We start from the raw sequence: 14,762 nt of genomic DNA on the forward strand, positions 1-14,762 counted from the left end.
AACAACAAATACTTGCATGACTTTGATGAAGAAAAACCAAGTACGTATGGTCTTTTTCTGGATGTCGTTAACTTATACGGTGGAACAATGATGAAAAAACTGCCGACCGGAGGATTTGAATGGTCAGACATCAGTTTAGACAAGATCATGCAAACATCTGACGAAAGTGATGTTGGGTACTTTGTAATGGTTGATCTGAATTATCCTAGCAACTTACATGACTGTCACAATGATTTCCCTCTGGCTGCTGAGAAGTTAAAAATCGATGCTGAGATGCTTTCTCAGTATCAAGTAGAATTGGGAAACAAGACCAGTCATATCCCGAAGCTTCTGGAAACGCTTCAGTCAAAGCGGAATTATGTATGTCATCATTCAGTTCTGAAATTTTATTGTCAACAGGGGCTCCAAGTAACCAGACTACATAAGAATCTGAAGTTCAACCAAAGTGATTTTATGAATTGTTATATTGAGCGAAATACAATATTGCGACAACAACCCGGTATCAGCACCTTTGAAAAGAACTTTTTCAAACTGTTGAACAATTCATGCTTCGGAAAAACGATGGAAAATTTGAGATGTCGTTACAAGATGGTATTTGTTGAAAATGAGGAGAAAGCAAAATTTTATTGCAACAAGTACAATTTTGAGAAGTTCACTATATTTCGAGAGAACCTTGTTGGGATCACTCTTAGCCAGAAAGAGATCAGGTGGAATAAACCAACTTATCTGGGTGCTGCAATTTTGGATCTTTCAAAACTACACCTGTACAGGTTTCATTATGAAGAAATGAGGCCTTTGTTTGACAAAAAAGCTCGAGTGATGTATCGTGACACTGATTCTCTCTTTTATGAAATTGAGACGGATGGCATTTACGAAGATCTTAAACAGCTGAAACATGTACTTGATTTGAGTGATTACCCCAAGGATCATCATTTACATAGTGAATTGAACAAAAAAGTGCCACTTAAATTATCAGATGAGCTGAATGGTGACATTGTGATGGAAGCAGTTTTTCTGAAACCAAAAGCTTACTCTATAAAAACTTTGCAGAAAGTCAAACAAAGTGCCAAGGGTGTGAGCAAACATGTGAAAAAGACACTTCATCATGATAAGTTCAAAGATGTGCTCAAATCAAAATCACCATTGAGAAAACTAGTAACATCTATAACTAGTGACAAACACACACTCAACATAACAGAGTCTAACAAAATTGCGTTGAGTGCATTTGATGATAAGCGTTACTATCTGAGTGACGGTATAAACTCATACGCGTATGGACACTACAAATATGGTCACAAGCGGAAACAGACCTTGGAAAAATCTCTGAAGTCCTATATTGAGATCAGTGAATGTGAAACCACCAGAGATTTAACTGAACAACTTGATACTGAGATTGAAGAAACCTGTTCACCACCTGATCCTGGGTTCTGGAAAACTTCTCAAATTGAGTCCGATGAGGAAGAAATATTTGATTTTGATGCAGCTCCAAAAGAAAAGCCGTTCTCCAGATGTCCATATATTGATTTCGAAGCAGAGGAAGAGCCGTCTGCAAAGAAGCAACGCTTGTCCAGCAAGCGTTAAATATTGATGATGCTGCCCAACTCCACCCCGGTTGGGAGTATCAAGAAGTATTGACGAGGAGATACAACAAACTGCGACTGCTCCGCGCAGGAGCTTCTTGTGACAATAACAGCTTTTATAGGGGATAGCTGCCCAACACCACCCCGGTTGGGAGTCTCAAGAAGTGTTGACGAGGAGATACAACAACCTGCGACTGCTCCGCGCAGGAGCTTCTTCTGACAACAACAGCTCTAAAAGGGGATAGCTGCCCAACTCCACCCCGGTTGGGAGTCTCAAGAAGTATTGACGAGGAGATACAAAAACCTGCGACTGCTCCGCGCAGGAGCTTCTTGTGACAATAACAGCTTTTATAGGGGATAGCTGCCCAACTCCACCCTGGTTGGGAGTCTCAAGAAGTATTGACGAGGAGATACAACAACCTGCGACTGCTCCGCGCAGGAGCTTCTTCTGACAACAACAGCTCTAAAAGGGGATAGCTGCCCAACTCCACCCCGGTTGGGAGTCTCAAGAAGTATTGACGAGGAGATACAAAAACCTGCGACTGCTCCGCGCAGGAGCTTCTTGTGACAATAACAGCTTTTATAGGGGATAGCTGCCCAACTCCAGCCCGGTTGGGAGTCTCAAGAAGTATTGACGAGGAGATACAACAACCTGCGCCTGCTCCGCGCAGGAGCTTCTTCTGACAACAACAGCTCTAAAAGGGAATAGCTGCCCAACTCCACCCTGGTTGAGAGTCTCAAGAAGTATTGACGAGGAGATACAACAACCTGCAACTGCTCCGCGCAGGAGCTTCTTCTGATAACAACAGCTCTAAAAGGGGATAGCTGCCCAACTCCACCCCGGTTGGGAGTCTCAAGAAGTATTGACGAGGAGATACAAAAACCTGCGACTGCTTCGCGCAGGAGCTTCTTGCGACAATAAAAGCTCTAACAGAGGATTACAATGACTTCTTTCTAATCGTGCTTTTCCTGAAATATCCAGATGTCCAGACAACACAAGTAGATGCTGAAGAAGATGCTGACGGAGAAGAAGTTTTAAACGGGTACATATATAAAACTTTAAACAATGACTTAAAACAGAATGTTGTGTCTTATATTTTTATTAGATGTTTGTTAATAATAATTTATTGTTTGTTCTTAACCTTGCTTCATTAATTCAATATCCTTTTTTGTTTTCCTCTCTTACAAGTAATAAGAAATTCAAAAGTTCTAATCCGTCCTTCAAAAAAAAATATTTTAGTTTCATATCCTCTGATTCTTAAAATAACCGTCAAGAGACATGATAACCGTCAAGCCGCGGAATTTGAGTAAATATCCCTTATAAACTATTAAACCTGCCACGTTCAAAATCGATTTCAGGTAAGTCTTTTACAATTTCAGGCAACAATCCTAACATACAGTGAATAATTGCCAAGAACTTTTCATCCGCGCGCATGATCGAACACGTTTGGGTAAAAAGAGCCAAAAAGTGGCCTAGGGTGTACTGGTTTCTTACTACTAACCACAAAAGCTATTCTAGCTCGAACTATACCATATATTGGTGCATTTACATCTGTGCGGTGGAAGCGGAGTTCGGAGGTGGAGGCGGGAGTCGGAGGCGGGGGTCGGAGGCGGAGGCGGGGGTCGGAGGTGGAGGCGGAGTTTGATGTGCGAGCCAGAATTAGTTGTGCTGTATTAGTAGTAATAGTAGTACAAGCTTCGGGCTTCGCCCGTGGGGTGTCAATCCCAGTGTTTGTTTATCAGTCTATTTCAGTTTATCTTTTTCCAGTGTCAGAATAGTAGACTCAATGCTTATCATATGTTGTGTTTTTCAGATTGATTGAAAGTTGTTTTTTTTACTCTTGTGAATTGTGTGCGTGGAAAGTTAGTAGTCTGTTGTTTATCATGGACGTGAAAGTGAAGTCGGAAAATGTGTCAGTGAAGTCGGAAAATGTGTCAGTGAAGTTGGAGAATGTGTCAGTGAAGTTGGAGAATGAGTCAGTAAGCGGAAACCTAAATGTAAAGTTGTTAATTCATGTATCGGTTGTGCAAGCAGTTGAAAGGGCGCCACTCCTACTCGCTCTTGTAGACCCCTCGACTGGGTTTTGTCATGGAATTGAAGATATAGTTAAAGAGGAGGAAGAGTTTGTTAAGAGAAGACGAGTCACAGTGGTTGCCGGTAGCAAGAGGACAAAATTCTTTTGCGATTCGTGCAATTACTCTTCAAAGCAAAAGTAGCTTCTAACGCGCCACATTGCCAGAGTTCATGAGAAGACCATTAATAAAAAACGTTGTAACTTCTGTGATTTTTCGACAATACATGCTTCTAATCTCAAACGCCACATTCAAAGAGCGCACAGTAACCAAGCAGATTCGTCAATTTATTCGTGTAACCAAGTTTCTGATTCTTCTAATTAACACTGATTGAGACTTTGCCTTTCTTATTTGTTTACTGATTACGTTAGTTATTTGTTTACTGTTAAAGATTTGCTTACTGATTGAAAGAATCACAGATTCACGGATTCCTTATTAGCTGCTTATTAGACGTTATCCCTTTTGTTGCTGAACGTTCTGGTTATCTTGTGCGTCCGTGCAAATAGCCACGAAAAAGTTGAATTGAAAACGAAGAGTTACAGCCCACAGTTCGCTAAAATTTTAGTCGTTTAGGCCACTTTTCTCGCTATCAATTACTCGTATCTATTCAGCTCTTACTTTTGTGTAGATTTCGCACTTTAGATTTCGCAGTTCAACGACCTTTGTAGTATTGTATAAGTTCGATCTTTCACATGAAATTTGTGTCTAATTTGGCTATGCCAGAGTGTTTCCATCACCTCCCTTTAGGGTTTGAAATGGAGTAAAACGTAATCAAACGTTGTTCCTGTTGCCCATGAGAACGTTACCCATGAACAACAGGAACTTAGTTTCAAAAGTTTTCATTAATATTAGTTCAGTCAATCAAAGTCAAATTTCTCCAATGGTTATGTGCAATGAGGGACCAACAATAACATTTTTTGCGGCTTAAGCAGAGGGCGCTCGAAAATCATCTCCGTCTCTATTCTCTTTAAACCTTCAATTAGAACGTGGTCCTTTATTTCTTCTCAAGCTTCACTTTGACTGATGAAACGCGTGCTTATCTTTTGTCTTGTCCTATGCTTTTAGAATAGGCTAATATCTATCCGGACAGTTACTTAAAAGTGCTTCGGGTAGTCTACAAAATTCTACCGGTTAGATTTGCTTAGTGCGCTCCCGGACCTTGATCACAGTGAGTTTCAGCGCTGTACCATTGACTCTCAATTGTAACCATTACTGAACCAGTCAAATAGAAGTGTAAATACTTCTGCCAGTCTGCCCCGAGTCGATTAAGAAACATCCCAGTCTGTCCCTTTTCTTCGCAGCCTAATTTACATTATTGGTGAACACTGCACAGAACGTTTCACATCATCAGACTGTACATACAACAAACATAGCAAGGTTTGAAAATTTCGAATAGCTGATATCATGCTTAAAACTTTTAATATGGCGACAACCACAAAAGCTATTCTAGCTCGAACTATACCATATATTGGTGCATTTACATCTGTGCGGTGGAAGCGGAGTTCGGAGGTGGAGGCGGGAGTCGGAGGCGGGGGTCGGAGGCGGAGGCGGGGGTCGGAGGTGGAGGCGGAGTTTGATGTGCGAGCCAGAATTAGTTGTGCTGTATTAGTAGAAATAGTAGTACAAGCTTCGGGCTTCGCCCGTGGGGTGTCAATCCCAGTGTTTGTTTATCAGTCTATTTCAGTTTATCTTTTTCCAGTGTCAGAATAGTAGACTCAATGCTTATCATATGTTGTGTTTTTCAGATTGATTGAAAGTTGTTTTTTTTACTCTTGTGAATTGTGTGCGTGGAAAGTTAGTAGTCTGTTGTTTATCATGGACGTGAAAGTGAAGTCGGAAAATGTGTCAGTGAAGTCGGAAAATGTGTCAGTGAAGTTGGAGAATGTGTCAGTGAAGTTGGAGAATGAGTCAGTAAGCGCAAACCTAAATGTAAAGTTGTTAATTCATGTATCGGTTGTGCAAGCAGTTGAAAGGCCGCCACTCCTACTCGCTCTTGTAGACCCCTCGACTGGGTTTTGTCATGGAATTGAAGATATAGTTAAAGAGGAGGAAGAGTTTGTTAAGAGAAGACGAGTCACAGTGGTTGCCGGTAGCAAGAGGACAAAATTCTTTTGCGATTCGTGCAATTACTCTTCAAAGGAAAAGTAGCTTCTAACGCGCCACATTGCCAGAGTTCATGAGAAGACCATTAATAAAAAACGTTGTAACTTCTGTGATTTTTCGACAATACATGCTTCTAATCTCAAACGCCACATTCAAAGAGCGCACAGTAACCAAGCAGATTCGTCAATTTATTCGTGTAACCAAGTTTCTGATTCTTCTAATTAACACTTTGATTGAGACTTTGCCTTTCTTATTTGTTTACTGATTACGCTAGTTATTTGTTTACTGTTAAAGATTTGCTTACTGATTGAAAGAATCACAGATTCACGGATTCCTTATTAGCTGCTTATTAGACGTTATCCCTTTTGTTGCTGAACGTTCTGGTTATCTTGTGCGTCCGTGCAAATAGCCACGAAAAAGTTGAATTGAAAACGAAGAGTTACAGCCCACAGTTCGCTAAAATTTTAGTCGTTTAGGCCACTTTTCTCGCTATCAATTACTCGTATCTATTCAGCTCTTACTTTTGTGTAGATTTCGCAGTTCAACGACCTTTGTAGTATTGTATAAGTTCGATCTTTCACATGAAATTTGTGTCTAATTTGGCTATGCCAGAGTGTTTCCATCACCTCCCTTTAGGGTTTGAAATGGAGTAAAACGTAATCAAACGTTGTTCATGTTGCAATTATGAGAACGTTACCCATGAACAACAGGAACTTAGTTTCAAAAGTTTTCATTAATATTAGTTCAGTCAATCAAAGTCAAATTTCTCCAATGGTTATGTGCAATGAGGGACCAACAATAACATTTCTTGCGGCTTAAGCAGAGGGCGCTCGAAAATCATCTTCCATCTCTATTCTCTTTAAACCTTCAATTAGTACGTGATCCTTTATTTCTTCTCAAGCTTCACTTTGACTGATGAAACGCGTGCTTATCTTTTGTCTTGTCCTATGCTTTTAGAATAGGCTAATATCTATCCGGACAGTTACTTAAAAGTTCTTCGGGTAGTCTACAAAATTCTACCGGTTAGATTTGCTTAGTGCGGTCCCGGACCTTGATCACAGTGAGTTTCAGCGCTGTACCATTGACTCTCAATTGTAACCATTACTGAACCAGTCAAATAGAAGTGTAAATACTTCTGCCAGTCTGCCCAGAGTCGATTAAGAAACATCCCATTCTGTCCCTTTTCTTCGCAGCCTAATTTACATTATTGGTGAACACTGCACAGAACGTTTCACATCATCGGACTGTACATACAACGAACATAGCAAGTTTTGAAAATTTCGAATAGCTGATATCATGCTTAAAACTTTTAATATGGCGATAACCACAAAAGCTATTCTAGCTCGAACTATACCATATATTGGTGCATTTACATCTGTGCGGTGGAAGCGGAGTTCGGAGGTGGAGGCGGGAGTCGGAGGCGGGGGTCGGAGGCGGAGGCGGGGGTCGGAGGTGGAGGCGGAGTTTGATGTGCGAGCCAGAATTAGTTGTGCTGTATTAGTAGAAATAGTAGTACAAGCTTCGGGCTTCGCCCGTGGGGTGTCAATCCCAGTGTTTGTTTATCAGTCTATTTCAGTTTATCTTTTTCCAGTGTCAGAATAGTAGACTCAATGCTTATCATATGTTGTGTTTTTCAGATTGATTGAAAGTTGTTTTTTTTACTCTTGTGAATTGTGTGCGTGGAAATTAAGTAGTCTGTTGTTTATCATGGACGTGAAAGTGAAGTCGGAAAATGTGTCAGTGAAGTCGGAAAAAGTGTCAGTGAAGTTGGAGAATGTGTCAGTGAAGTTGGAGAATGAGTCAGTGAGCGGAAACCTAAATGTAAAGTTGTTAATTCATGTATCGGTTGTGCAAGCAGTTGAAGGGGCGCCACTCCTACACGCTCTTGTAGACCCCTTGACTGGGTTTTGTCGTGGAATTGAAGATATAGTTAAAGAGGAGGAAGAGATTGTTAAGAGAAGACGAGTCACAGTGGTTGCCGGTAGCAAGAGGACAAAATTCTTTTGCGATTCGTGCAAGTACTCTTCAAAGGAAAAGTATCTTCTAACGCGCCACAATGCCAGAGTTCATGAGAAGACCATTAATAAAAAACGTTGTAACTTCTGTGATTTTTCGACAATATATGCTTCTAATCTCAAACGCCACATTCAAAGAGCGCACAGTAACCAAACAGATTCGTCAATTTATTCGTGTAACCAAGTTTCTGATTCTTCTAATTAACACTTTGATTGAGACTTTGCCTTTCTTATTTGTTTACTGATTACGTTAGTTATTTGTTTACTGTTAAAGATTTGCTTACTGATTGAGAGATTCACAGATTCACGGATTCCTTATTAGCTGCTTATTAGACGTTATCCCTTTTGTTGCTGAACGTGCAAAAATTCATCGTGCAGGTTTCTTTCGACCAATACAAGAAAGTGTAATCATTTCCAAATGTATATTTTCAAGGCTCACGCAGTGTTGTTATTGCGCCCAAGTGATCTCTTTACGTTGAACTTTTTGAAGCACTTAATGTACATGTAATGTTCCGTACCTGAATTCAAAATTTACGGGAAAGTGTAATCAGCGTGTTTAATACGGGAAAGTGTAATCAGCGTACGGATGCGCATTCTAACCATCAAGAAACGACTTCCAATGGCGTCCCTTAGCTTCTTTCGCAATAGCTGAATTAATGGATGATGATGATGATGTAATGGATGTAAAGATGATGTAATGGATGATGATGTTTTGAGCCATATAAGCTACTTTTGGAAGCTACTTTTCGAAGCTACTTTTCGAAGCTACTTTGGAACTATGTGCTCAGAAGATAGAGACATTGTTCTGTTTGCTCTTGGTATCACTGTTGTAGTTGTGGTAGCCTTGTCGCTGTTAAAGTTGATGTAGATTTAACTTCACGCATTGGAGTTTTCTTTTTAATCAGCTTGTATGTTATGTTTATTTGCATTTGGTATCAGTGATGTTTATGGCTGCAATGTTGCTCTAATGTTTACAGTTTACTTGTAATCCTTTTCTGTATCGATTTCTCAATTCAGAGTCAATGTCGCAAATTAATTCAGTCTCCCCACAGTTAATAGTTTTAAAGGAATCAATCTTACCGACCCCCGGATGTCATGCATCTATAAATGCCGTCATCTCTCTTTCGACTTGCAGGTGAAACGGCGAGGGGATGAGACAGACTCTTCACCAGAGGCTGTCAAACTTACCTATTCGTTGAGAACATCCTCAGCAAACTCTGACGTCCTCTCTGTCGCCCGCAGGTGAAACTGCGACGGGGTGAGGCAGACTCTTCACAAGAAGCTGTCAAAATTACCTGTGCGTTGAGAACATCATCAGCGAACTCCGAAGGCAACAATAAAATGCGTAGAGACATGCGTATTAGATGAATGAGAGTACCGATATAATGCGATTATGTAAGGGTAGAGGTTCTTTGGTATAGATTCTGTAAAGTTCATTATCCTTGTATTTCAGATCATTTTGACTAAAAACGTTACCAGAGTCAGTGCAAGGTACCAGAGCATGTCCCAGCCTTCCAAAAAATGCGGATCGTCCACCGATTAAACGTTTCTCCAGCTGCTCAACAAACAAATTCGGCGGACAATTTTGAGAATAACGAACCTCAGCAAACAATGGCTCAAGAAGGCAATGATGTGAGTTGTTTTCGAAGACTTTTGATTGTTTGTTTAAGATTCATAAGCAGGAAGAAGTGTAGATAGATAGATGTTGGCTAAATAGATAATAGATATGGAGAGAGAGGCGCTAGTGAAAAGGGCAGACGTACCAAAATTATATTTTGGGGGGGGGAACTGGTCTCACGTTCGGTTGTGATAGATTCATATCAAGTCCCACGGGCCGCTGAGGCATGGCCAGATGCGGTAAAAAATCTATAATCTGGCATTAGGCTATGTCAAATTTACGTTAATTGAACGCATAAAGGGTACAGTGTTTTAAATTTCTCAACCAATTACATTCGTTGAAATTTCTACATTTTGGTACGTCTATTTGTTAAGACATCACCGGAGAGAGAGAGAGAGAGCAGATAGAGGTTTCCGTGTAGCTGTACTATTAAGCGTGATTAAATTTTTGGTCAAGCGTGACTTACCACACAAAAATGACTTCCTCTTTTTTAAAAATGAATTAATAGCCGCAGAGCGATAGCTGGGGCTATTATTGGCCTTCTCTTAGATTTTATTTCGTCGTAAACATTTTTGTTACGACCATAGGACGTCATAACCACGTTTTTTCATACGTTCATGCAATTTCAACTGAATTGCGTGCGTGACGTCAGTTATCGCTTATGGTGGAGCGAGTTTTCTTTGTTTGTTGGAGTGATTAAAATTTGGTCACACGTTTTTTTTACATCACTCTCAAAAATGACTTTGACTTTGAAATTGACTTTTTTTATTTTAATTGAAAGCGATAAGGTCAAGTGAATGTGTGTCGCTCTAAATGAAGTTTATTTGAGGTCAGCTAATAGAGGCAGCGAAATCTAATTTATAGTCTTGTTTTAATCAAAATGAAACATCTCAGCTTTGGTCTGTCTTTCACTGTTTTTTAGACTGCAGGTCTTCGAAGCTATTGCTATTATATTTTATTATTATTTTTATCATTTATTATTATTATTATTATTATTATTATTATTATTATTATTATTATTATTATTATTATTATTATTATTATTATTATTATTATTATTAGTTATTATTAATTATTATTTCTATTTATTATTATTATTTTTATTATTATTATTTTTATTATTCTTATTGTCATTATCATTCTGAGATCTTTAAGGCTGTAGAAGGGCTGCCGTCGGTTCGTTCAACTCGTGGACTCGGCCAGGGATACAGGGACGCACAGCAACTGGCCCTGGAGAAAGCGAAGCAGCAACTTAAAAACAAGTATTGGTTGATTCTGTTTGAAGACAATTCATGTAGCGTTGTCAATGGCGCCTGTTCCAGTGTTTGCCTCGAAATGACGGAGCGTGTTTCAGTTAAGGTATGATTATCTTTAAGTTCACTTCACAAACAAGAAATATAATAGATGCTTGGGTTTGATGGTATTCAATTGGCTAATAAGGAATAAGTTGCCTTTTGATGTGAAACTAAAACCACATGAGTTTGATTATCGTAAAAACCTGAAAACTCTTTTATTTAACATTTGATTTTGAAAGCACTTTTTAGTTTGTAAATGGTGCGTAAACCTATAATAATAAACCTATAAAAAAAGGATCTGGTTTTATTTAGCAAGGTGACTTCGTCAACGTTAAATGGATCAGAAAAAATCCCAGAACGAGGTCCTACATATGGACTGCAGAGGTACTGACCATAGGGCGCGAAAACTACTGCAATGAATGGGAAAGAGAGACTCTTCTGCAAGTCGAAAAAGGCGATGGAACTATTTTGTATGCCCATTTCATACCTCCGTTTGATCCTGACATGACACCATATAAGGATATCAACCAAATGATTTTGAACGGAAATTCAGAATCACACGGTGCTAAAAGGAAACTTGAATTGGCTGCTCCGTTTTCTCAACCGGTGACACTTAATGAATTATGTGCTGCAGAGAAGTTAAATACGGGTGACGAGGAAGTTGAAGCCGATTGTGAGCCTGTTCCTGTTCTGAACCCGGAAGACGTTTCGAAAACCTTTAGCGAAATTAACGGAGACGTGTGCGAAGCTGAAGCACCAAACTGCAGCGCAATTAATGCAAGTTCAGTTAGTTTGCCGAATTCTTTCGTTTGAGTTTTGATTTTTTGAGTTATTTCTTATTTGCGAAATTGGCTTCCTTGTGATTGTCCCAACAAAACCAATCTGTGTCATCTGAAACCAACAATCTACGTTATTTTATAGAGCGAAACAGTAGAAAGGCCCATAGAAGGTGACGAGAGATACAAAAAGCCTCTCTCCTCAACCCCAGGATGTAAAAGGATTAAGCGAAAGTCAACCGTTAACCCAGAGGACTTGAGAGAACTGAAGCAACGACGAGTAGACCGAGAGGCAATTGATGCAATAAAAAGTGCCGCGGATAAGATGAGGGAGGCAGCTAGCTTGATTGTGAATTGCATGACAGACCTGAAACCCGAATTGAAGGCCCTAACAAATAGGAACTACAAAGAAATACAGATGTCCACAAACGCTGTTAAACAATTGGCTAGTTATCTTTGATCTATTTAGAAGATTTTCTTTTGCGGTTTGGCATCCAGAAAGTAATCTTTTTTAATTTCCGTTATCGTTCTTCTTGTTCTTGTTATTGTTGGTTATTGTTCTACCAAATGTTTTACTTCTTCCAGAACTTTTTAATTTCCAACAAAACTTTTAGAGTGGTTTTTTTTTATAGACAACGGAGGTGTCCAAGCTGGGTGTCTTGTTGCCGGTAGCGAAGTGCTTTCCAGAGAGACAAACCTCAGTTGCCAATAAAGAAAGGGCCAGGGAAATGTCAAGACCTTGCACTGGTAGCAGGTTCAACGCCGCAAGTAATTGGTAGAAATGCGTGCAAGATATTGTGGACTCGGGACGAACTAAAGAGCCATATGCTATCTCCAAAACTGAAGAACAAGCAGGATGCTATCGTCACGACAGATTTCTCACCAGAGAGGAAGAAAAATTTGAAAGCTTATTTTGCCAAACTCTAAAGTGTTTATCTATCCATTTTTTTTGGTTGATTCAGAAAGGCTTCTCCCAAAAAACTACCCCCTACTCTCTGTTTTCTCCTGCTTTTTTTTTACTGTTTTCCCAATTGAAAGTTTGTTCTATAGAGCTCTTCCGACTCAAATACGAAGAAAAATGGGTCCATATGTATGAGCTGGCCAAAGCCAGCCTAAACAATAGAGGAAACGAAATCCGATCCTGCAAACGGAGGAGCAACGAGATGAAAGAAAATCACCCCGGAACCAACAATATGAAAATTTTGATAGTCAAGAATATGCTTAAAATGTGCTGTAACTATGAGAGCTTCGACAGAAAGAGCTTAGGAGTGAATTTATCTGGCTAACACTCAGTAGTTGTCATTTTCTTGTTATACAAATTAGTTTGCTTCCATTTTTGTTTGTTTGTTGCAATTTCTGTTTGTTGCTGCCTGTTTCAAAAAGTAACAATTTTCTCAATAAACCTCTACTTGTTGTTCTATTTTTTTATCATATGAAGTCGTAGTTAAGTGTGTTATATTTTTTCTTGCAAGTTTTTTAATTGTCTCCTAAAAATAACTCTTATTTAAGAAATCATGTTACCAAAAAACGTAGATTGGGCAACTCTTGCATATTGTGATTATTTTGCTGTGCGTAAAATTGTTGAAACACACGACAGGCCCGCCATGACGACTATTAAACATATGCGAGAAGGAATTTTTGAAGGAAAGTTGGCAAGAGAACCCAAATGGTCAGAAACATTTGAAGTTATTTCGAACTCTTACAAAAAATTGCAGGAATCCTTCGAAATTCGTCCCGATTCGTTCGGTGGCTACAGGCTTATGTACCAAGGTAAATCTGCTATCTGGCCACCAACCGTCCTTAAAAGAAACCCAATTGGTTTTGTGGCTCCTTTTGCCTTCTGGTGTTGAGCAGACAGGCCAGCAGTTGCTGTTACTCGGGCCACTACGTTTTGTCAATTCAGATTGTTGCCCGAATACTGAATACGACTTCGCCAGTGACATGGGCATCGTTAAGCTGCGCCCATTGATGTCTACCTATGATAACACTTTATGATCAAAATCTTTTCATACCCCGCGCCATAAGGTCTAGCACGCGCCACTTTCCGTTTAGCACGCACTTCCGGATCTATTCTGTTTGTCCCCATTCCCTCAGGCTTTTTTATGATCACCCCTCCGACCTCCCCCCCATCGCATCACCCTCTCCATCAGTCGTTTTAGAGCAATTCCCCTGAAGGTAGTCGTTTATTTCAATTATCGTTTCTATTTGGAACTCAAGATGCTGCTTCGCTTTCCTCTATTTTAGATTACAGCAAATGTGTGCGTTCTAAAATTCTATCCTCCGGAGGTCGAGATGGATGTTCCTAACGGCCAGGTCAGTTTGACAATGGCGGGTGAAAAGTTGTCCTCATCCCTGTCGCGTTATACCTGCAAGGTGATAGCTGGAGGGCGACAGCCGGAGGGCGCGGATTATAACTTCCGGAGGGCAACAGTCGGAGAGAGCGGATTATAACTTCCGGAGGGCAACAGTCGGAGAGAGCGGATTATAACTTCCGGAGGGCAACAGTCGGAGAGAGAGAGAGAGAGAGAGAGAGAGAGAGAGAGAGAGAGAGCGGATTTATAACTTCCGGAGGGCAACAGCTTGAAACTAAATTAACTTGAACTAAATTAAACCGTTTTAAATTAATGCCATTTTAATACCATTAGTACGATTTTAAATTAAATACCATTTTAAATAAATTCATGTATTTATTGAGCATGCATTTCAACTTTCAATTTAGCTTTCATTTTAACTTTCATTTCCTCGCGCGTTTTGAGAGAGAGAGAGAGAGAGAGAGATAATTGCGGCGTGTAAACAAACTGCTCAGATAGAGGACATGCGGTAATTAAAGCTGCGCATATAGAGGACATGCGGTAATTATAGCTGCTCAGATTGGAAGCATGCGGTAATTTGCTATGCTCAGATGAAAGGCAGAAAATAAGTGCAGACTGCCCAGACGGATGAGTCATTTTGAGTTTTACAGCCAGACTGTAAATAGAAAAATGTGACATGAACAGATTCATGCTCAGCGCAAAAATCCAGCATGTTTTTTCATCCAGCATGTTCAGCTCTGAAATGCTATGACAGATAGGTCCGGGGTGTTTATAGCTTTCTGTTGCAACCAGTTGATCGCCCCGTAGAATTTCAAGCTATTTGTGCACTGATTATTATGTGTCAGTCAAAAAGTAGCACGACTGTCTACTTTCTAAACTCTTAAATGGGGTTTCAGTTTTCAATGTTTATTATCATATATTTAACTGTTTTGAAAGACCTTCGCAATTCAATTAAAGACATAGCCGGCAGATAGCCTCCGATGATCTGCG

The 14,762-nt window shown here is 39.9% G+C and overlaps 1 protein-coding gene across 1 annotated transcript in view; it reads left to right on the top strand.

Annotated features, from left to right (window-relative positions):
* LOC142339577 (medium-chain specific acyl-CoA dehydrogenase, mitochondrial-like) overlaps positions 1-14,762 on the top strand; it is a 350,806-nt gene that overhangs the window by 132,350 nt on the left and 203,694 nt on the right. The gene's annotated exons all lie outside the window — the stretch shown is intronic.

Source organism: Convolutriloba macropyga, chromosome 5 (genome assembly GCF_964194025.1).
Source record: "Convolutriloba macropyga chromosome 5, txConMacr16.3, whole genome shotgun sequence".
NCBI lineage: Eukaryota > Metazoa > Xenacoelomorpha > Acoela > Convolutidae > Convolutriloba > Convolutriloba macropyga.